We start from the raw sequence: 23,928 nt of genomic DNA, 5'->3' as shown, positions 1-23,928 counted from the left end.
TATGTAAAAAAAAATATAAAATCTGTAGTTATGTATGTATGTATGTATGGCGGGCGGGCAAAAAAGGCCTGCTGTATGTTTTTAAGTTCTTCGGATGACCATGCCGCTCTAATATTCTCCTTACTAGGGTCTACTAATGCTGGCCCAGGGGAAGGCAATAAAGCCCTATGGGGCCGAAGCCAATTTCCCTTATTTTAGGTTAAAAGTTTCCATCCGTCCCCACTGGAAATGCGGCCGGCCGAAGAGATCCCTCCAACCGACCGACCGACGCACCTTCAGAGACAAACTAGTGCTTGCTTCTAGTGTCATCGCCGGCTTAACCATCCTTTGTAGGGAGCTGACGAGTCCTGCAGTAGCAGCAGCAGCAGGCTCTGCAAGCCTAGGATGCGTGAGCACGGTGCAAGAGGAAGGACTGAGGGTGTGAGGCTGGGCGCGGTTGAGAAGGCGTGGGGCGGGGCTATGGAAAGTTTTAATAGCTCTCCCAGCTGCCTGGGTGCATTGTGGGTGCGCCCAGAGTGCTGGCTGAGCGTGTTGCCTCAAGCCTTGGAAGTGGAGTTGGGCGGGCCGGGCTACAGGTGAAACCCATTTCGGGTTATCGCTTCTCGGCCTTTTGGCTAAGATCAAGTGTAGTATCTGTTCTTATCAGTTTAATATCTGATACGTCCCCTATCTGGGGACCATATATTAAATGGATTTTTAGAACAGGGAGCTGGAAAAAGAGCTTGCTCTGTCCACTCCACGCATTGACCTGGTATTGCAGTACCTCCAGGACCGGTGCACCCCCTTTCCTACAGCAGTTTCCAAAAGCAGAAAAACAAAACCGACGAGCAAGAGGTGCAGCGCAGCTGTGGCGGCGGCTGCTGCTACCACCCAAGCACTTTGATTGACACTCAGCCCGTCTGCTCGCAACATTGTATCCACTGAGCAGCTGCGTCTGCCAGAGTGTGCACAGCACAGGTACAACTGGAAGCAAAACACACACACACACACACACCAGTTCATATGGCAGCCGCACTCTATAGTTCGTACCTACCGCTGCGCTAATAGCCAAGTTGGAAACATCGGGCAGGCACAGCGTATCCTGGCAGCCTGCGTCTGTATGCTCCACGTATTCGGGTCATGGGTGTATGTGCAGGGGGCCCGGAGCCCTAGGGGGCCCATAAAGTCTCTCTTCCCCACATTGTAAACCAATGCTATCAATGACGCTTTATAGTTTGGGGGCCCAGTTCCAGACTTTGTACTGGGGCCCCGCAGCTTCAAGTTACACCTCCGGATCAGGATAATGCTAGGCCATTCCAACCAGCCTGTGTGTGTGACCTGCAGTCGCTGGTAGTCGAAAAGCGGCCGGCCCCGGATGCGCGCTTCAGAGTGGACAGACAGCAGCGGACCCCCAATCACACAGGCCCAAGGCTTGCTATGTAGCACGGAATACCTCATTGGACTGCAGCACTCCACGCGGGCTGAGATACACGCTCCACGTGGGATGGGCAGTATTCGTCCATGAAGATCCAGGCCAACGTTTAGAGATGGAGCAACACTCGGGGAGCAAAGAACTCCAACGAACGGACGCCTACTTTACAAGGATGTATTGCTTTATTCAATGCATGGACACAGAAACAGTTCAACCGCTCGATTACAGACCGCAGTCAATACAGTAAAGAAAGAAATGTGTCTGTTTAATGTAAACTTGCATGGAGCTCGTTTGTCAGCCACTGACTGAATGCTGCTGCTGCATGTCTAAAACGTGGTCTGACGTTACACGCACCACCAGGGATAAGGCCTTGCCTATAAGCATTCCCCAGCTGGCAAAAACCGAACCTCCCTGCCTATTCCTCACCATGGAAGAACGGAACCTACCTTTTTTTTAAAAAAAGAAAGCCACAGCAGCAGCCAACTCGATTTTGGTAGGCCGCTGTCTCCCCCTTGTGTGCTGCATAAAAAATGCACTCCACTAAAAATAGCAATGATCCACGAAATAGAGCGTATGGAGAGAATGAGGCTTCCAGATGAGCCGTCAGGCTATGATAAATTGTATCACACCTGGGCGATATGGATAGATGCCCGGAGCTCACCCCTATTTACCAAGTGGTTACAGACAGGGACATGTGAGTAACACGTTTAAACCACAATCGTAAAGAGAAACAACAATTCCGGAGCCCGCCCCCCCCCCCTTTTTGTTTTATTTTTTCTTTCTCCCGTGTCATAGATACCTACCCCCCCCTTACCCTCCCCTCATTCCCCTGTTTGTAGACCTTATAAAATATCACAGACAAACATGATATAGTTCAACTCGAAATTGATTTATTAAGTTTCATTGTCAAAGTTAATTTTACATTGCTTTGAGATAAGGCAAAAGTTTCCCCCCCTCCATGAAACCAATAAAACCTATATTGAATAAAATAAAAATGATGCAGTTACCGGTAGTTCTGCAGCTTCTTGGTGGAAATAAAGACCATCTCCCGTCTCCCAGCTGCAGCAGAGACTGACTGAAATGGCTGCCAAGCCCGGTATTAATGCTTCTAAATTGATGACATCACAAAGGAGTGACATCGTCAGCCTTCCAAACACCTGGCTCAATTGCATACAGTATGTATGTATGTATGCATGTATGTGAGTGAGTCTATCTATCTATCTATCTATCTATCTATCTATCTATCTATTAATTATGTAGAATATAGATATGGATTATTTCTAAATTACAGATTTTGTAGATATAGATTAAAGATAGATTTAAGATTGTGTGTGTGTGTGTGTGTGTGTGTGTGTGTGTGTGTGTGTGTGTGTGTGTGTGTATATATAATGTATATATGTAAAAAAAAATATAAAATCTGTAGTTATGTATGTATGTATGTATGGCGGGCGGGCAAAAAAGGCCTGCTGTATGTTTTTAAGTTCTTCGGATGACCATGCCGCTCTAATATTCTCCTTACTAGGGTCTACTAATGCTGGCCCAGGGGAAGGCAATAAAGCCCTATGGGGCCGAAGCCAATTTCCCTTATTTTAGGTTAAAAGTTTCCATCCGTCCCCACTGGAAATGCGGCCGGCCGAAGAGATCCCTCCAACCGACCGACCGACGCACCTTCAGAGACAAACTAGTGCTTGCTTCTAGTGTCATCGCCGGCTTAACCATCCTTTGTAGGGAGCTGACGAGTCCTGCAGTAGCAGCAGCAGCAGGCTCTGCAAGCCTAGGATGCGTGAGCACGGTGCAAGAGGAAGGACTGAGGGTGTGAGGCTGGGCGCGGTTGAGAAGGCGTGGGGCGGGGCTATGGAAAGTTTTAATAGCTCTCCCAGCTGCCTGGGTGCATTGTGGGTGCGCCCAGAGTGCTGGCTGAGCGTGTTGCCTCAAGCCTTGGAAGTGGAGTTGGGCGGGCCGGGCTACAGGTGAAACCCATTTCGGGTTATCGCTTCTCGGCCTTTTGGCTAAGATCAAGTGTAGTATCTGTTCTTATCAGTTTAATATCTGATACGTCCCCTATCTGGGGACCATATATTAAATGGATTTTTAGAACAGGGAGCTGGAAAAAGAGCTTGCTCTGTCCACTCCACGCATTGACCTGGTATTGCAGTACCTCCAGGACCGGTGCACCCCCTTTCCTACAGCAGTTTCCAAAAGCAGAAAAACAAAACCGACGAGCAAGAGGTGCAGCGCAGCTGTGGCGGCGGCTGCTGCTACCACCCAAGCACTTTGATTGACACTCAGCCCGTCTGCTCGCAACATTGTATCCACTGAGCAGCTGCGTCTGCCAGAGTGTGCACAGCACAGGTACAACTGGAAGCAAAACACACACACACACACACACCAGTTCATATGGCAGCCGCACTCTATAGTTCGTACCTACCGCTGCGCTAATAGCCAAGTTGGAAACATCGGGCAGGCACAGCGTATCCTGGCAGCCTGCGTCTGTATGCTCCACGTATTCGGGTCATGGGTGTATGTGCAGGGGGCCCGGAGCCCTAGGGGGCCCATAAAGTCTCTCTTCCCCACATTGTAAACCAATGCTATCAATGACGCTTTATAGTTTGGGGGCCCAGTTCCAGACTTTGTACTGGGGCCCCGCAGCTTCAAGTTACACCTCCGGATCAGGATAATGCTAGGCCATTCCAACCAGCCTGTGTGTGTGACCTGCAGTCGCTGGTAGTCGAAAAGCGGCCGGCCCCGGATGCGCGCTTCAGAGTGGACAGACAGCAGCGGACCCCCAATCACACAGGCCCAAGGCTTGCTATGTAGCACGGAATACCTCATTGGACTGCAGCACTCCACGCGGGCTGAGATACACGCTCCACGTGGGATGGGCAGTATTCGTCCATGAAGATCCAGGCCAACGTTTAGAGATGGAGCAACACTCGGGGAGCAAAGAACTCCAACGAACGGACGCCTACTTTACAAGGATGTATTGCTTTATTCAATGCATGTTCAACCGCTCGATTACAGACCGCAGTCAATACAGTAAAGAAAGAAATGTGTCTGTTTAATGTAAACTTGCATGGAGCTCGTTTGTCAGCCACTGACTGAATGCTGCTGCTGCATGTCTAAAACGTGGTCTGACGTTACACGCACCACCAGGGATAAGGCCTTGCCTATAAGCATTCCCCAGCTGGCAAAAACCGAACCTCCCTGCCTATTCCTCACCATGGAAGAACGGAACCTACCTTTTTTTTAAAAAAAGAAAGCCACAGCAGCAGCCAACTCGATTTTGGTAGGCCGCTGTCTCCCCCTTGTGTGCTGCATAAAAAATGCACTCCACTAAAAATAGCAATGATCCACGAAATAGAGCGTATGGAGAGAATGAGGCTTCCAGATGAGCCGTCAGGCTATGATAAATTGTATCACACCTGGGCGATATGGATAGATGCCCGGAGCTCACCCCTATTTACCAAGTGGTTACAGACAGGGACATGTGAGTAACACGTTTAAACCACAATCGTAAAGAGAAACAACAATTCCGGAGCCCGCCCCCCCCCCCTTTTTGTTTTATTTTTTCTTTCTCCCGTGTCATAGATACCTACCCCCCCCTTACCCTCCCCTCATTCCCCTGTTTGTAGACCTTATAAAATATCACAGACAAACATGATATAGTTCAACTCGAAATTGATTTATTAAGTTTCATTGTCAAAGTTAATTTTACATTGCTTTGAGATAAGGCAAAAGTTTCCCCCCCTCCATGAAACCAATAAAACCTATATTGAATAAAATAAAAATGATGCAGTTACCGGTAGTTCTGCAGCTTCTTGGTGGAAATAAAGACCATCTCCCGTCTCCCAGCTGCAGCAGAGACTGACTGAAATGGCTGCCAAGCCCGGTATTAATGCTTCTAAATTGATGACATCACAAAGGAGTGACATCGTCAGCCTTCCAAACACCTGGCTCAATTGCATACAGTATGTATGTATGTATGCATGTATGTGAGTGAGTCTATCTATCTATCTATCTATCTATCTATCTATCTATCTTTATTAATTATGTAGAATATAGATATGGATTATTTCTAAATTACAGATTTTGTAGATATAGATTAAAGATAGATTTAAGATTGTGTGTGTGTGTGTGTGTGTGTGTGTGTGTGTGTGTGTGTGTGTGTGTGTGTATATATAATGTATATATGTAAAAAAAAATATAAAATCTGTAGTTATGTATGTATGTATGTATGGCGGGCGGGCAAAAAAGGCCTGCTGTATGTTTTTAAGTTCTTCGGATGACCATGCCGCTCTAATATTCTCCTTACTAGGGTCTACTAATGCTGGCCCAGGGGAAGGCAATAAAGCCCTATGGGGCCGAAGCCAATTTCCCTTATTTTAGGTTAAAAGTTTCCATCCGTCCCCACTGGAAATGCGGCCGGCCGAAGAGATCCCTCCAACCGACCGACCGACGCACCTTCAGAGACAAACTAGTGCTTGCTTCTAGTGTCATCGCCGGCTTAACCATCCTTTGTAGGGAGCTGACGAGTCCTGCAGTAGCAGCAGCAGCAGGCTCTGCAAGCCTAGGATGCGTGAGCACGGTGCAAGAGGAAGGACTGAGGGTGTGAGGCTGGGCGCGGTTGAGAAGGCGTGGGGCGGGGCTATGGAAAGTTTTAATAGCTCTCCCAGCTGCCTGGGTGCATTGTGGGTGCGCCCAGAGTGCTGGCTGAGCGTGTTGCCTCAAGCCTTGGAAGTGGAGTTGGGCGGGCCGGGCTACAGGTGAAACCCATTTCGGGTTATCGCTTCTCGGCCTTTTGGCTAAGATCAAGTGTAGTATCTGTTCTTATCAGTTTAATATCTGATACGTCCCCTATCTGGGGACCATATATTAAATGGATTTTTAGAACAGGGAGCTGGAAAAAGAGCTTGCTCTGTCCACTCCACGCATTGACCTGGTATTGCAGTACCTCCAGGACCGGTGCACCCCCTTTCCTACAGCAGTTTCCAAAAGCAGAAAAACAAAACCGACGAGCAAGAGGTGCAGCGCAGCTGTGGCGGCGGCTGCTGCTACCACCCAAGCACTTTGATTGACACTCAGCCCGTCTGCTCGCAACATTGTATCCACTGAGCAGCTGCGTCTGCCAGAGTGTGCACAGCACAGGTACAACTGGAAGCAAAACACACACACACACACACACCAGTTCATATGGCAGCCGCACTCTATAGTTCGTACCTACCGCTGCGCTAATAGCCAAGTTGGAAACATCGGGCAGGCACAGCGTATCCTGGCAGCCTGCGTCTGTATGCTCCACGTATTCGGGTCATGGGTGTATGTGCAGGGGGCCCGGAGCCCTAGGGGGCCCATAAAGTCTCTCTTCCCCACATTGTAAACCAATGCTATCAATGACGCTTTATAGTTTGGGGGCCCAGTTCCAGACTTTGTACTGGGGCCCCGCAGCTTCAAGTTACACCTCCGGATCAGGATAATGCTAGGCCATTCCAACCAGCCTGTGTGTGTGACCTGCAGTCGCTGGTAGTCGAAAAGCGGCCGGCCCCGGATGCGCGCTTCAGAGTGGACAGACAGCAGCGGACCCCCAATCACACAGGCCCAAGGCTTGCTATGTAGCACGGAATACCTCATTGGACTGCAGCACTCCACGCGGGCTGAGATACACGCTCCACGTGGGATGGGCAGTATTCGTCCATGAAGATCCAGGCCAACGTTTAGAGATGGAGCAACACTCGGGGAGCAAAGAACTCCAACGAACGGACGCCTACTTTACAAGGATGTATTGCTTTATTCAATGCATGGACACAGAAACAGTTCAACCGCTCGATTACAGACCGCAGTCAATACAGTAAAGAAAGAAATGTGTCTGTTTAATGTAAACTTGCATGGAGCTCGTTTGTCAGCCACTGACTGAATGCTGCTGCTGCATGTCTAAAACGTGGTCTGACGTTACACGCACCACCAGGGATAAGGCCTTGCCTATAAGCATTCCCCAGCTGGCAAAAACCGAACCTCCCTGCCTATTCCTCACCATGGAAGAACGGAACCTACCTTTTTTTTAAAAAAAGAAAGCCACAGCAGCAGCCAACTCGATTTTGGTAGGCCGCTGTCTCCCCCTTGTGTGCTGCATAAAAAATGCACTCCACTAAAAATAGCAATGATCCACGAAATAGAGCGTATGGAGAGAATGAGGCTTCCAGATGAGCCGTCAGGCTATGATAAATTGTATCACACCTGGGCGATATGGATAGATGCCCGGAGCTCACCCCTATTTACCAAGTGGTTACAGACAGGGACATGTGAGTAACACGTTTAAACCACAATCGTAAAGAGAAACAACAATTCCGGAGCCCGCCCCCCCCCCCTTTTTGTTTTATTTTTTCTTTCTCCCGTGTCATAGATACCTACCCCCCCCTTACCCTCCCCTCATTCCCCTGTTTGTAGACCTTATAAAATATCACAGACAAACATGATATAGTTCAACTCGAAATTGATTTATTAAGTTTCATTGTCAAAGTTAATTTTACATTGCTTTGAGATAAGGCAAAAGTTTCCCCCCCTCCATGAAACCAATAAAACCTATATTGAATAAAATAAAAATGATGCAGTTACCGGTAGTTCTGCAGCTTCTTGGTGGAAATAAAGACCATCTCCCGTCTCCCAGCTGCAGCAGAGACTGACTGAAATGGCTGCCAAGCCCGGTATTAATGCTTCTAAATTGATGACATCACAAAGGAGTGACATCGTCAGCCTTCCAAACACCTGGCTCAATTGCATACAGTATGTATGTATGTATGCATGTATGTGAGTGAGTCTATCTATCTATCTATCTATCTATCTATCTATCTATCTTTATTAATTATGTAGAATATAGATATGGATTATTTCTAAATTACAGATTTTGTAGATATAGATTAAAGATAGATTTAAGATTGTGTGTGTGTGTGTGTGTGTGTGTGTGTGTGTGTGTGTGTGTGTGTGTGTGTATATATAATGTATATATGTAAAAAAAAATATAAAATCTGTAGTTATGTATGTATGTATGTATGGCGGGCGGGCAAAAAAGGCCTGCTGTATGTTTTTAAGTTCTTCGGATGACCATGCCGCTCTAATATTCTCCTTACTAGGGTCTACTAATGCTGGCCCAGGGGAAGGCAATAAAGCCCTATGGGGCCGAAGCCAATTTCCCTTATTTTAGGTTAAAAGTTTCCATCCGTCCCCACTGGAAATGCGGCCGGCCGAAGAGATCCCTCCAACCGACCGACCGACGCACCTTCAGAGACAAACTAGTGCTTGCTTCTAGTGTCATCGCCGGCTTAACCATCCTTTGTAGGGAGCTGACGAGTCCTGCAGTAGCAGCAGCAGCAGGCTCTGCAAGCCTAGGATGCGTGAGCACGGTGCAAGAGGAAGGACTGAGGGTGTGAGGCTGGGCGCGGTTGAGAAGGCGTGGGGCGGGGCTATGGAAAGTTTTAATAGCTCTCCCAGCTGCCTGGGTGCATTGTGGGTGCGCCCAGAGTGCTGGCTGAGCGTGTTGCCTCAAGCCTTGGAAGTGGAGTTGGGCGGGCCGGGCTACAGGTGAAACCCATTTCGGGTTATCGCTTCTCGGCCTTTTGGCTAAGATCAAGTGTAGTATCTGTTCTTATCAGTTTAATATCTGATACGTCCCCTATCTGGGGACCATATATTAAATGGATTTTTAGAACAGGGAGCTGGAAAAAGAGCTTGCTCTGTCCACTCCACGCATTGACCTGGTATTGCAGTACCTCCAGGACCGGTGCACCCCCTTTCCTACAGCAGTTTCCAAAAGCAGAAAAACAAAACCGACGAGCAAGAGGTGCAGCGCAGCTGTGGCGGCGGCTGCTGCTACCACCCAAGCACTTTGATTGACACTCAGCCCGTCTGCTCGCAACATTGTATCCACTGAGCAGCTGCGTCTGCCAGAGTGTGCACAGCACAGGTACAACTGGAAGCAAAACACACACACACACACACACCAGTTCATATGGCAGCCGCACTCTATAGTTCGTACCTACCGCTGCGCTAATAGCCAAGTTGGAAACATCGGGCAGGCACAGCGTATCCTGGCAGCCTGCGTCTGTATGCTCCACGTATTCGGGTCATGGGTGTATGTGCAGGGGGCCCGGAGCCCTAGGGGGCCCATAAAGTCTCTCTTCCCCACATTGTAAACCAATGCTATCAATGACGCTTTATAGTTTGGGGGCCCAGTTCCAGACTTTGTACTGGGGCCCCGCAGCTTCAAGTTACACCTCCGGATCAGGATAATGCTAGGCCATTCCAACCAGCCTGTGTGTGTGACCTGCAGTCGCTGGTAGTCGAAAAGCGGCCGGCCCCGGATGCGCGCTTCAGAGTGGACAGACAGCAGCGGACCCCCAATCACACAGGCCCAAGGCTTGCTATGTAGCACGGAATACCTCATTGGACTGCAGCACTCCACGCGGGCTGAGATACACGCTCCACGTGGGATGGGCAGTATTCGTCCATGAAGATCCAGGCCAACGTTTAGAGATGGAGCAACACTCGGGGAGCAAAGAACTCCAACGAACGGACGCCTACTTTACAAGGATGTATTGCTTTATTCAATGCATGGACACAGAAACAGTTCAACCGCTCGATTACAGACCGCAGTCAATACAGTAAAGAAAGAAATGTGTCTGTTTAATGTAAACTTGCATGGAGCTCGTTTGTCAGCCACTGACTGAATGCTGCTGCTGCATGTCTAAAACGTGGTCTGACGTTACACGCACCACCAGGGATAAGGCCTTGCCTATAAGCATTCCCCAGCTGGCAAAAACCGAACCTCCCTGCCTATTCCTCACCATGGAAGAACGGAACCTACCTTTTTTTTAAAAAAAGAAAGCCACAGCAGCAGCCAACTCGATTTTGGTAGGCCGCTGTCTCCCCCTTGTGTGCTGCATAAAAAATGCACTCCACTAAAAATAGCAATGATCCACGAAATAGAGCGTATGGAGAGAATGAGGCTTCCAGATGAGCCGTCAGGCTATGATAAATTGTATCACACCTGGGCGATATGGATAGATGCCCGGAGCTCACCCCTATTTACCAAGTGGTTACAGACAGGGACATGTGAGTAACACGTTTAAACCACAATCGTAAAGAGAAACAACAATTCCGGAGCCCGCCCCCCCCCCCTTTTTGTTTTATTTTTTCTTTCTCCCGTGTCATAGATACCTACCCCCCCCTTACCCTCCCCTCATTCCCCTGTTTGTAGACCTTATAAAATATCACAGACAAACATGATATAGTTCAACTCGAAATTGATTTATTAAGTTTCATTGTCAAAGTTAATTTTACATTGCTTTGAGATAAGGCAAAAGTTTCCCCCCCTCCATGAAACCAATAAAACCTATATTGAATAAAATAAAAATGATGCAGTTACCGGTAGTTCTGCAGCTTCTTGGTGGAAATAAAGACCATCTCCCGTCTCCCAGCTGCAGCAGAGACTGACTGAAATGGCTGCCAAGCCCGGTATTAATGCTTCTAAATTGATGACATCACAAAGGAGTGACATCGTCAGCCTTCCAAACACCTGGCTCAATTGCATACAGTATGTATGTATGTATGCATGTATGTGAGTGAGTCTATCTATCTATCTATCTATCTATCTATCTATCTATCTATTATTAATTATGTAGAATATAGATATGGATTATTTCTAAATTACAGATTTTGTAGATATAGATTAAAGATAGATTTAAGATTGTGTGTGTGTGTGTGTGTGTGTGTGTGTGTGTGTGTGTGTGTGTGTGTGTGTATATATAATGTATATATGTAAAAAAAAATATAAAATCTGTAGTTATGTATGTATGTATGTATGGCGGGCGGGCAAAAAAGGCCTGCTGTATGTTTTTAAGTTCTTCGGATGACCATGCCGCTCTAATATTCTCCTTACTAGGGTCTACTAATGCTGGCCCAGGGGAAGGCAATAAAGCCCTATGGGGCCGAAGCCAATTTCCCTTATTTTAGGTTAAAAGTTTCCATCCGTCCCCACTGGAAATGCGGCCGGCCGAAGAGATCCCTCCAACCGACCGACCGACGCACCTTCAGAGACAAACTAGTGCTTGCTTCTAGTGTCATCGCCGGCTTAACCATCCTTTGTAGGGAGCTGACGAGTCCTGCAGTAGCAGCAGCAGCAGGCTCTGCAAGCCTAGGATGCGTGAGCACGGTGCAAGAGGAAGGACTGAGGGTGTGAGGCTGGGCGCGGTTGAGAAGGCGTGGGGCGGGGCTATGGAAAGTTTTAATAGCTCTCCCAGCTGCCTGGGTGCATTGTGGGTGCGCCCAGAGTGCTGGCTGAGCGTGTTGCCTCAAGCCTTGGAAGTGGAGTTGGGCGGGCCGGGCTACAGGTGAAACCCATTTCGGGTTATCGCTTCTCGGCCTTTTGGCTAAGATCAAGTGTAGTATCTGTTCTTATCAGTTTAATATCTGATACGTCCCCTATCTGGGGACCATATATTAAATGGATTTTTAGAACAGGGAGCTGGAAAAAGAGCTTGCTCTGTCCACTCCACGCATTGACCTGGTATTGCAGTACCTCCAGGACCGGTGCACCCCCTTTCCTACAGCAGTTTCCAAAAGCAGAAAAACAAAACCGACGAGCAAGAGGTGCAGCGCAGCTGTGGCGGCGGCTGCTGCTACCACCCAAGCACTTTGATTGACACTCAGCCCGTCTGCTCGCAACATTGTATCCACTGAGCAGCTGCGTCTGCCAGAGTGTGCACAGCACAGGTACAACTGGAAGCAAAACACACACACACACACACACCAGTTCATATGGCAGCCGCACTCTATAGTTCGTACCTACCGCTGCGCTAATAGCCAAGTTGGAAACATCGGGCAGGCACAGCGTATCCTGGCAGCCTGCGTCTGTATGCTCCACGTATTCGGGTCATGGGTGTATGTGCAGGGGGCCCGGAGCCCTAGGGGGCCCATAAAGTCTCTCTTCCCCACATTGTAAACCAATGCTATCAATGACGCTTTATAGTTTGGGGGCCCAGTTCCAGACTTTGTACTGGGGCCCCGCAGCTTCAAGTTACACCTCCGGATCAGGATAATGCTAGGCCATTCCAACCAGCCTGTGTGTGTGACCTGCAGTCGCTGGTAGTCGAAAAGCGGCCGGCCCCGGATGCGCGCTTCAGAGTGGACAGACAGCAGCGGACCCCCAATCACACAGGCCCAAGGCTTGCTATGTAGCACGGAATACCTCATTGGACTGCAGCACTCCACGCGGGCTGAGATACACGCTCCACGTGGGATGGGCAGTATTCGTCCATGAAGATCCAGGCCAACGTTTAGAGATGGAGCAACACTCGGGGAGCAAAGAACTCCAACGAACGGACGCCTACTTTACAAGGATGTATTGCTTTATTCAATGCATGGACACAGAAACAGTTCAACCGCTCGATTACAGACCGCAGTCAATACAGTAAAGAAAGAAATGTGTCTGTTTAATGTAAACTTGCATGGAGCTCGTTTGTCAGCCACTGACTGAATGCTGCTGCTGCATGTCTAAAACGTGGTCTGACGTTACACGCACCACCAGGGATAAGGCCTTGCCTATAAGCATTCCCCAGCTGGCAAAAACCGAACCTCCCTGCCTATTCCTCACCATGGAAGAACGGAACCTACCTTTTTTTTAAAAAAAGAAAGCCACAGCAGCAGCCAACTCGATTTTGGTAGGCCGCTGTCTCCCCCTTGTGTGCTGCATAAAAAATGCACTCCACTAAAAATAGCAATGATCCACGAAATAGAGCGTATGGAGAGAATGAGGCTTCCAGATGAGCCGTCAGGCTATGATAAATTGTATCACACCTGGGCGATATGGATAGATGCCCGGAGCTCACCCCTATTTACCAAGTGGTTACAGACAGGGACATGTGAGTAACACGTTTAAACCACAATCGTAAAGAGAAACAACAATTCCGGAGCCCGCCCCCCCCCCCTTTTTGTTTTATTTTTTCTTTCTCCCGTGTCATAGATACCTACCCCCCCCTTACCCTCCCCTCATTCCCCTGTTTGTAGACCTTATAAAATATCACAGACAAACATGATATAGTTCAACTCGAAATTGATTTATTAAGTTTCATTGTCAAAGTTAATTTTACATTGCTTTGAGATAAGGCAAAAGTTTCCCCCCCTCCATGAAACCAATAAAACCTATATTGAATAAAATAAAAATGATGCAGTTACCGGTAGTTCTGCAGCTTCTTGGTGGAAATAAAGACCATCTCCCGTCTCCCAGCTGCAGCAGAGACTGACTGAAATGGCTGCCAAGCCCGGTATTAATGCTTCTAAATTGATGACATCACAAAGGAGTGACATCGTCAGCCTTCCAAACACCTGGCTCAATTGCATACAGTATGTATGTATGTATGCATGTATGTGAGTGAGTCTATCTATCTATCTATCTATCTATCTATCTATCTATCTTTATTAATTATGTAGAATATAGATATGGATTATTTCTAAATTACAGATTTTGTAGATATAGATTAAAGATAGTAAGATTGTGTGTGTGTGTGTGTGTGTGTGTGTGTGTGTGTGTGTGTGTGTGTGTGTGTGTATATATAATGTATATATGTAAAAAAAAATATAAAATCTGTAGTTATGTATGTATGTATGTATGGCGGGCGGGCAAAAAAGGCCTGCTGTATGTTTTTAAGTTCTTCGGATGACCATGCCGCTCTAATATTCTCCTTACTAGGGTCTACTAATGCTGGCCCAGGGGAAGGCAATAAAGCCCTATGGGGCCGAAGCCAATTTCCCTTATTTTAGGTTAAAAGTTTCCATCCGTCCCCACTGGAAATGCGGCCGGCCGAAGAGATCCCTCCAACCGACCGACCGACGCACCTTCAGAGACAAACTAGTGCTTGCTTCTAGTGTCATCGCCGGCTTAACCATCCTTTGTAGGGAGCTGACGAGTCCTGCAGTAGCAGCAGCAGCAGGCTCTGCAAGCCTAGGATGCGTGAGCACGGTGCAAGAGGAAGGACTGAGGGTGTGAGGCTGGGCGCGGTTGAGAAGGCGTGGGGCGGGGCTATGGAAAGTTTTAATAGCTCTCCCAGCTGCCTGGGTGCATTGTGGGTGCGCCCAGAGTGCTGGCTGAGCGTGTTGCCTCAAGCCTTGGAAGTGGAGTTGGGCGGGCCGGGCTACAGGTGAAACCCATTTCGGGTTATCGCTTCTCGGCCTTTTGGCTAAGATCAAGTGTAGTATCTGTTCTTATCAGTTTAATATCTGATACGTCCCCTATCTGGGGACCATATATTAAATGGATTTTTAGAACAGGGAGCTGGAAAAAGAGCTTGCTCTGTCCACTCCACGCATTGACCTGGTATTGCAGTACCTCCAGGACCGGTGCACCCCCTTTCCTACAGCAGTTTCCAAAAGCAGAAAAACAAAACCGACGAGCAAGAGGTGCAGCGCAGCTGTGGCGGCGGCTGCTGCTACCACCCAAGCACTTTGATTGACACTCAGCCCGTCTGCTCGCAACATTGTATCCACTGAGCAGCTGCGTCTGCCAGAGTGTGCACAGCACAGGTACAACTGGAAGCAAAACACACACACACACACACACACACCAGTTCATATGGCAGCCGCACTCTATAGTTCGTACCTACCGCTGCGCTAATAGCCAAGTTGGAAACATCGGGCAGGCACAGCGTATCCTGGCAGCCTGCGTCTGTATGCTCCACGTATTCGGGTCATGGGTGTATGTGCAGGGGGCCCGGAGCCCTAGGGGGCCCATAAAGTCTCTCTTCCCCACATTGTAAACCAATGCTATCAATGACGCTTTATAGTTTGGGGGCCCAGTTCCAGACTTTGTACTGGGGCCCCGCAGCTTCAAGTTACACCTCCGGATCAGGATAATGCTAGGCCATTCCAACCAGCCTGTGTGTGTGACCTGCAGTCGCTGGTAGTCGAAAAGCGGCCGGCCCCGGATGCGCGCTTCAGAGTGGACAGACAGCAGCGGACCCCCAATCACACAGGCCCAAGGCTTGCTATGTAGCACGGAATACCTCATTGGACTGCAGCACTCCACGCGGGCTGAGATACACGCTCCACGTGGGATGGGCAGTATTCGTCCATGAAGATCCAGGCCAACGTTTAGAGATGGAGCAACACTCGGGGAGCAAAGAACTCCAACGAACGGACGCCTACTTTACAAGGATGTATTGCTTTATTCAATGCATGGACACAGAAACAGTTCAACCGCTCGATTACAGACCGCAGTCAATACAGTAAAGAAAGAAATGTGTCTGTTTAATGTAAACTTGCATGGAGCTCGTTTGTCAGCCACTGACTGAATGCTGCTGCTGCATGTCTAAAACGTGGTCTGACGTTACACGCACCACCAGGGATAAGGCCTTGCCTATAAGCATTCCCCAGCTGGCAAAAACCGAACCTCCCTGCCTATTCCTCACCATGGAAGAACGGAACCTACCTTTTTTTTAAAAAAAGAAAGCCACAGCAGCAGCCAACTCGATTTTGGTAGGCCGCTGTCTCCCCCTTGTGTGCTGCATAAAAAATGCACTCCACTAAAAATAGCAATGATCCACGAAATAGAGCGTATGGAGAGAATGAGGCTTCCAGATGAGCCGTCAGGCTATGATAAATTGTATCACACCTGGGCGATATGGATAGATGCCCGGAGCTCACCCCTATTTACCAAGTGGTTACAGACAGGGACATGTGAGTAACACGTTTAAACCACAATCGTAAAGAGAAACAACAATTCCGGAGCCCGCCCCCCCCCCCTTTTTGTTTTATTTTTTCTTTCTCCCGTGTCATAGATACCTACCCCCCCCTTACCCTCCCCTCATTCCCCTGTTTGTAGACCTTATAAAATATCACAGACAAACATGATATAGTTCAACTCGAAATTGATTTATTAAGTTTCATTGTCAAAGTTAATTTTACATTGCTTTGAGATAAGGCAAAAGTTTCCCCCCCTCCATGAAACCAATAAAACCTATATTGAATAAAATAAAAATGATGCAGTTACCGGTAGTTCTGCAGCTTCTTGGTGGAAATAAAGACCATCTCCCGTCTCCCAGCTGCAGCAGAGACTGACTGAAATGGCTGCCAAGCCCGGTATTAATGCTTCTAAATTGATGACATCACAAAGGAGTGACATCGTCAGCCTTCCAAACACCTGGCTCAATTGCATACAGTATGTATGTATGTATGCATGTATGTGAGTGAGTCTATCTATCTATCTATCTATCTATCTATCTATCTATCTTTATTAATTATGTAGAATATAGATATGGATTATTTCTAAATTACAGATTTTGTAGATATAGATTAAAGATAGATTTAAGATTGTGTGTGTGTGTGTGTGTGTGTGTGTGTGTGTGTGTGTGTGTGTGTGTGTGTATATATAATGTATATATGTAAAAAAAAATATAAAATCTGTAGTTATGTATGTATGTATGTATGGCGGGCGGGCAAAAAAGGCCTGCTGTATGTTTTTAAGTTCTTCGGATGACCATGCCGCTCTAATATTCTCCTTACTAGGGTCTACTAATGCTGGCCCAGGGGAAGGCAATAAAGCCCTATGGGGCCGAAGCCAATTTCCCTTATTTTAGGTTAAAAGTTTCCATCCGTCCCCACTGGAAATGCGGCCGGCCGAAGAGATCCCTCCAACCGACCGACCGACGCACCTTCAGAGACAAACTAGTGCTTGCTTCTAGTGTCATCGCCGGCTTAACCATCCTTTGTAGGGAGCTGACGAGTCCTGCAGTAGCAGCAGCAGCAGGCTCTGCAAGCCTAGGATGCGTGAGCACGGTGCAAGAGGAAGGACTGAGGGTGTGAGGCTGGGCGCGGTTGAGAAGGCGTGGGGCGGGGCTATGGAAAGTTTTAATAGCTCTCCCAGCTGCCTGGGTGCATTGTGGGTGCGCCCAGAGTGCTGGCTGAGCGTGTTGCCTCAAGCCTTGGAAGTGGAGTTGGGCGGGCCGGGCTACAGGTGAAACCCATTTCGGGTTATCGCTTCTCGGCCTTTTGGCTAAGATCAAGTGTAGTATCTGTTCTTATCAGTTTAATATCTGATACGTCCCCTATCTGGGGACCATATATTAAATGGATTTTTAGAACAGGGAGCTGGAAAAAGAGCTTGCTCTGTCCACTCCACGCATTGACCTGGTATTGCAGTACCTCCAGGACCGGTGCACCCCCTTTCCTACAGCAGTTTCCAAAAGCAGAAAAACAAAACCGACGAGCAAGAGGTGCAGCGCAGCTGTGGCGGCGGCTGCTGCTACCACCCAAGCACTTTGATTGACACTCAGCCCGTCTGCTCGCAACATTGTATCCACTGAGCAGCTGCGTCTGCCAGAGTGTGCACAGCACAGGTACAACTGGAAGCAAAACACACACACACACACACACCAGTTCATATGGCAGCCGCACTCTATAGTTCGTACCTACCGCTGCGCTAATAGCCAAGTTGGAAACATCGGGCAGGCACAGCGTATCCTGGCAGCCTGCGTCTGTATGCTCCACGTATTCGGGTCATGGGTGTATGTGCAGGGGGCCCGGAGCCCTAGGGGGCCCATAAAGTCTCTCTTCCCCACATTGTAAACCAATGCTATCAATGACGCTTTATAGTTTGGGGGCCCAGTTCCAGACTTTGTACTGGGGCCCCGCAGCTTCAAGTTACACCTCCGGATCAGGATAATGCTAGGCCATTCCAACCAGCCTGTGTGTGTGACCTGCAGTCGCTGGTAGTCGAAAAGCGGCCGGCCCCGGATGCGCGCTTCAGAGTGGACAGACAGCAGCGGACCCCCAATCACACAGGCCCAAGGCTTGCTATGTAGCACGGAATACCTCATTGGACTGCAGCACTCCACGCGGGCTGAGATACACGCTCCACGTGGGATGGGCAGTATTCGTCCATGAAGATCCAGGCCAACGTTTAGAGATGGAGCAACACTCGGGGAGCAAAGAACTCCAACGAACGGACGCCTACTTTACAAGGATGTATTGCTTTATTCAATGCATGGACACAGAAACAGTTCAACCGCTCGATTACAGACCGCAGTCAATACAGTAAAGAAAGAAATGTGTCTGTTTAATGTAAACTTGCATGGAGCTCGTTTGTCAGCCACTGACTGAATGCTGCTGCTGCATGTCTAAAACGTGGTCTGACGTTACACGCACCACCAGGGATAAGGCCTTGCCTATAAGCATTCCCCAGCTGGCAAAAACCGAACCTCCCTGCCTATTCCTCACCATGGAAGAACGGAACCTACCTTTTTTTTAAAAAAAGAAAGCCACAGCAGCAGCCAACTCGATTTTGGTAGGCCGCTGTCTCCCCCTTGTGTGCTGCATAAAAAATGCACTCCACTAAAAATAGCAATGATCCACGAAATAGAGCGTATGGAGAGAATGAGGCTTCCAGATGAGCCGTCAGGCTATGATAAATTGTATCACACCTGGGCGATATGGATAGATGCCCGGAGCTCACCCCTATTTACCAAGTGGTTACAGACAGGGACATGTGAGTAACACGTTTAAACCACAATCGTAAAGAGAAACAACAATTCCGGAGCCCGCCCCCCCCCCCTTTTTGTTTTATTTTTTCTTTCTCCCGTGTCATAGATACCTACCCCCCCCTTACCCTCCCCTCATTCCCCTGTTTGTAGACCTTATAAAATATCACAGACAAACATGATATAGTTCAACTCGAAATTGATTTATTAAGTTTCATTGTCAAAGTTAATTTTACATTGCTTTGAGATAAGGCAAAAGTTTCCCCCCCTCCATGAAACCAATAAAACCTATATTGAATAAAATAAAAATGATGCAGTTACCGGTAGTTCTGCAGCTTCTTGGTGGAAATAAAGACCATCTCCCGTCTCCCAGCTGCAGCAGAGACTGACTGAAATGGCTGCCAAGCCCGGTATTAATGCTTCTAAATTGATGACATCACAAAGGAGTGACATCGTCAGCCTTCCAAACACCTGGCTCAATTGCATACAGTATGTATGTATGTATGCATGTATGTGAGTGAGTCTATCTATCTATCTATCTATCTATCTATCTATCTATCTTTATTAATTATGTAGAATATAGATATGGATTATTTCTAAATTACAGATTTTGTAGATATAGATTAAAGATAGATTTAAGAGTGTGTGTGTGTGTGTGTGTGTGTGTGTGTGTGTGTGTGTGTGTGTGTGTGTGTATATATAATGTATATATGTAAAAAAAAATATAAAATCTGTAGTTATGTATGTATGTATGTATGGCGGGCGGGCAAAAAAGGCCTGCTGTATGTTTTTAAGTTCTTCGGATGACCATGCCGCTCTAATATTCTCCTTACTAGGGTCTACTAATGCTGGCCCAGGGGAAGGCAATAAAGCCCTATGGGGCCGAAGCCAATTTCCCTTATTTTAGGTTAAAAGTTTCCATCCGTCCCCACTGGAAATGCGGCCGGCCGAAGAGATCCCTCCAACCGACCGACCGACGCACCTTCAGAGACAAACTAGTGCTTGCTTCTAGTGTCATCGCCGGCTTAACCATCCTTTGTAGGGAGCTGACGAGTCCTGCAGTAGCAGCAGCAGCAGGCTCTGCAAGCCTAGGATGCGTGAGCACGGTGCAAGAGGAAGGACTGAGGGTGTGAGGCTGGGCGCGGTTGAGAAGGCGTGGGGCGGGGCTATGGAAAGTTTTAATAGCTCTCCCAGCTGCCTGGGTGCATTGTGGGTGCGCCCAGAGTGCTGGCTGAGCGTGTTGCCTCAAGCCTTGGAAGTGGAGTTGGGCGGGCCGGGCTACAGGTGAAACCCATTTCGGGTTATCGCTTCTCGGCCTTTTGGCTAAGATCAAGTGTAGTATCTGTTCTTATCAGTTTAATATCTGATACGTCCCCTATCTGGGGACCATATATTAAATGGATTTTTAGAACAGGGAGCTGGAAAAAGAGCTTGCTCTGTCCACTCCACGCATTGACCTGGTATTGCAGTACCTCCAGGACCGGTGCACCCCCTTTCCTACAGCAGTTTCCAAAAGCAGAAAAACAAAACCGACGAGCAAGAGGTGCAGCGCAGCTGTGGCGGCGGCTGCTGCTACCACCCAAGCACTTTGATTGACACTCAGCCCGTCTGCTCGCAACATTGTATCCACTGAGCAGCTGCGTCTGCCAGAGTGTGCACAGCACAGGTACAACTGGAAGCAAAACACACACACACACACACACCAGTTCATATGGCAGCCGCACTCTATAGTTCGTACCTACCGCTGCGCTAATAGCCAAGTTGGAAACATCGGGCAGGCACAGCGTATCCTGGCAGCCTGCGTCTGTATGCTCCACGTATTCGGGTCATGGGTGTATGTGCAGGGGGCCCGGAGCCCTAGGGGGCCCATAAAGTCTCTCTTCCCCACATTGTAAACCAATGCTATCAATGACGCTTTATAGTTTGGGGGCCCAGTTCCAGACTTTGTACTGGGGCCCCGCAGCTTCAAGTTACACCTCCGGATCAGGATAATGCTAGGCCATTCCAACCAGCCTGTGTGTGTGACCTGCAGTCGCTGGTAGTCGAAAAGCGGCCGGCCCCGGATGCGCGCTTCAGAGTGGACAGACAGCAGCGGACCCCCAATCACACAGGCCCAAGGCTTGCTATGTAGCACGGAATACCTCATTGGACTGCAGCACTCCACGCGGGCTGAGATACACGCTCCACGTGGGATGGGCAGTATTCGTCCATGAAGATCCAGGCCAACGTTTAGAGATGGAGCAACACTCGGGGAGCAAAGAACTCCAACGAACGGACGCCTACTTTACAAGGATGTATTGCTTTATTCAATGCATGGACACAGAAACAGTTCAACCGCTCGATTACAGACCGCAGTCAATACAGTAAAGAAAGAAATGTGTCTGTTTAATGTAAACTTGCATGGAGCTCGTTTGTCAGCCACTGACTGAATGCTGCTGCTGCATGTCTAAAACGTGGTCTGACGTTACACGCACCACCAGGGATAAGGCCTTGCCTATAAGCATTCCCCAGCTGGCAAAAACCGAACCTCCCTGCCTATTCCTCACCATGGAAGAACGGAACCTACCTTTTTTTTAAAAAAAGAAAGCCACAGCAGCAGCCAACTCGATTTTGGTAGGCCGCTGTCTCCCCCTTGTGTGCTGCATAAAAAATGCACTCCACTAAAAATAGCAATGATCCACGAAATAGAGCGTATGGAGAGAATGAGGCTTCCAGATGAGCCGTCAGGCTATGATAAATTGTATCACACCTGGGCGATATGGATAGATGCCCGGAGCTCACCCCTATTTACCAAGTGGTTACAGACAGGGACATGTGAGTAACACGTTTAAACCACAATCGTAAAGAGAAACAACAATTCCGGAGCCCGCCCCCCCCCCCTTTTTGTTTTATTTTTTCTTTCTCCCGTGTCATAGATACCTACCCCCCCCTTACCCTCCCCTCATTCCCCTGTTTGTAGACCTTATAAAATATCACAGACAAACATGATATAGTTCAACTCGAAATTGATTTATTAAGTTTCATTGTCAAAGTTAATTTTACATTGCTTTGAGATAAGGCAAAAGTTTCCCCCCCTCCATGAAACCAATAAAACCTATATTGAATAAAATAAAAATGATGCAGTTACCGGTAGTTCTGCAGCTTCTTGGTGGAAATAAAGACCATCTCCCGTCTCCCAGCTGCAGCAGAGACTGACTGAAATGGCTGCCAAGCCCGGTATTAATGCTTCTAAATTGATGACATCACAAAGGAGTGACATCGTCAGCCTTCCAAACACCTGGCTCAATTGCATACAGTATGTATGTATGTATGCATGTATGTGAGTGAGTCTATCTATCTATCTATCTATCTATCTATCTATCTATCTTTATTAATTATGTAGAATATAGATATGGATTATTTCTAAATTACAGATTTTGTAGATATAGATTAAAGATAGATTTAAGATTGTGTGTGTGTGTGTGTGTGTGTGTGTGTGTGTGTGTGTGTGTGTGTGTGTGTATATATAATGTATATATGTAAAAAAAAATATAAAATCTGTAGTTATGTATGTATGTATGTATGGCGGGCGGGCAAAAAAGGCCTGCTGTATGTTTTTAAGTTCTTCGGATGACCATGCCGCTCTAATATTCTCCTTACTAGGGTCTACTAATGCTGGCCCAGGGGAAGGCAATAAAGCCCTATGGGGCCGAAGCCAATTTCCCTTATTTTAGGTTAAAAGTTTCCATCCGTCCCCACTGGAAATGCGGCCGGCCGAAGAGATCCCTCCAACCGACCGACCGACGCACCTTCAGAGACAAACTAGTGCTTGCTTCTAGTGTCATCGCCGGCTTAACCATCCTTTGTAGGGAGCTGACGAGTCCTGCAGTAGCAGCAGCAGCAGGCTCTGCAAGCCTAGGATGCGTGAGCACGGTGCAAGAGGAAGGACTGAGGGTGTGAGGCTGGGCGCGGTTGAGAAGGCGTGGGGCGGGGCTATGGAAAGTTTTAATAGCTCTCCCAGCTGCCTGGGTGCATTGTGGGTGCGCCCAGAGTGCTGGCTGAGCGTGTTGCCTCAAGCCTTGGAAGTGGAGTTGGGCGGGCCGGGCTACAGGTGAAACCCATTTCGGGTTATCGCTTCTCGGCCTTTTGGCTAAGATCAAGTGTAGTATCTGTTCTTATCAGTTTAATATCTGATACGTCCCCTATCTGGGGACCATATATTAAATGGATTTTTAGAACAGGGAGCTGGAAAAAGAGCTTGCTCTGTCCACTCCACGCATTGACCTGGTATTGCAGTACCTCCAGGACCGGTGCACCCCCTTTCCTACAGCAGTTTCCAAAAGCAGAAAAACAAAACCGACGAGCAAGAGGTGCAGCGCAGCTGTGGCGGCGGCTGCTGCTACCACCCAAGCACTTTGATTGACACTCAGCCCGTCTGCTCGCAACATTGTATCCACTGAGCAGCTGCGTCTGCCAGAGTGTGCACAGCACAGGTACAACTGGAAGCAAAACACACACACACACACACACCAGTTCATATGGCAGCCGCACTCTATAGTTCGTACCTACCGCTGCGCTAATAGCCAAGTTGGAAACATCGGGCAGGCACAGCGTATCCTGGCAGCCTGCGTCTGTATGCTCCACGTATTCGGGTCATGGGTGTATGTGCAGGGGGCCCGGAGCCCTAGGGGGCCCATAAAGTCTCTCTTCCCCACATTGTAAACCAATGCTATCAATGACGCTTTATAGTTTGGGGGCCCAGTTCCAGACTTTGTACTGGGGCCCCGCAGCTTCAAGTTACACCTCCGGATCAGGATAATGCTAGGCCATTCCAACCAGCCTGTGTGTGTGACCTGCAGTCGCTGGTAGTCGAAAAGCGGCCGGCCCCGGATGCGCGCTTCAGAGTGGACAGACAGCAGCGGACCCCCAATCACACAGGCCCAAGGCTTGCTATGTAGCACGGAATACCTCATTGGACTGCAGCACTCCACGCGGGCTGAGATACACGCTCCACGTGGGATGGGC

At 48.4% G+C, this 23,928-nt stretch overlaps 9 non-coding genes across 9 annotated transcripts; all 9 read left to right on the top strand.

Moving 5' to 3' along the window:
- The first annotated feature begins 594 nt into the window (after positions 1-594).
- LOC136604239 (U2 spliceosomal RNA) lies at positions 595-785 on the top strand. The gene has a single exon (XR_010789775.1). It is a non-coding gene; the product is annotated as a U2 spliceosomal RNA (small nuclear RNA).
- Positions 786-3,400: 2,615 nt separating this feature from the next.
- Positions 3,401-3,591, top strand: LOC136604238 (U2 spliceosomal RNA). The gene has a single exon (XR_010789774.1). It is a non-coding gene; the product is annotated as a U2 spliceosomal RNA (small nuclear RNA).
- A 2,602-nt stretch (positions 3,592-6,193) lies between these two features.
- On the top strand, positions 6,194-6,384 carry LOC136604236 (U2 spliceosomal RNA). Its single transcript, XR_010789773.1, has one exon. It is a non-coding gene; the product is annotated as a U2 spliceosomal RNA (small nuclear RNA).
- Positions 6,385-8,999: 2,615 nt separating this feature from the next.
- Positions 9,000-9,190, top strand: LOC136604235 (U2 spliceosomal RNA). Its single transcript, XR_010789772.1, has one exon. It is a non-coding gene; the product is annotated as a U2 spliceosomal RNA (small nuclear RNA).
- A 2,616-nt stretch (positions 9,191-11,806) lies between these two features.
- On the top strand, positions 11,807-11,997 carry LOC136604234 (U2 spliceosomal RNA). The gene has a single exon (XR_010789771.1). It is a non-coding gene; the product is annotated as a U2 spliceosomal RNA (small nuclear RNA).
- Positions 11,998-14,611: 2,614 nt separating this feature from the next.
- Positions 14,612-14,802, top strand: LOC136604233 (U2 spliceosomal RNA). Its single transcript, XR_010789770.1, has one exon. It is a non-coding gene; the product is annotated as a U2 spliceosomal RNA (small nuclear RNA).
- Positions 14,803-17,421: 2,619 nt separating this feature from the next.
- On the top strand, positions 17,422-17,612 carry LOC136604231 (U2 spliceosomal RNA). Its single transcript, XR_010789768.1, has one exon. It is a non-coding gene; the product is annotated as a U2 spliceosomal RNA (small nuclear RNA).
- Positions 17,613-20,227: 2,615 nt separating this feature from the next.
- On the top strand, positions 20,228-20,418 carry LOC136604230 (U2 spliceosomal RNA). Its single transcript, XR_010789767.1, has one exon. It is a non-coding gene; the product is annotated as a U2 spliceosomal RNA (small nuclear RNA).
- A 2,615-nt stretch (positions 20,419-23,033) lies between these two features.
- Positions 23,034-23,224, top strand: LOC136604229 (U2 spliceosomal RNA). Its single transcript, XR_010789766.1, has one exon. It is a non-coding gene; the product is annotated as a U2 spliceosomal RNA (small nuclear RNA).
- The last annotated feature ends 704 nt before the right edge of the window (positions 23,225-23,928 follow it).

This window comes from Eleutherodactylus coqui, unplaced genomic scaffold (genome assembly GCF_035609145.1).
Source record: "Eleutherodactylus coqui strain aEleCoq1 unplaced genomic scaffold, aEleCoq1.hap1 HAP1_SCAFFOLD_370, whole genome shotgun sequence".
NCBI classification, from domain to species: domain Eukaryota; kingdom Metazoa; phylum Chordata; class Amphibia; order Anura; family Eleutherodactylidae; genus Eleutherodactylus; species Eleutherodactylus coqui.
The sequence above is the reverse complement of the archived record's forward strand: the minus strand, read 5'-3'. Positions and strand labels throughout refer to the sequence as shown.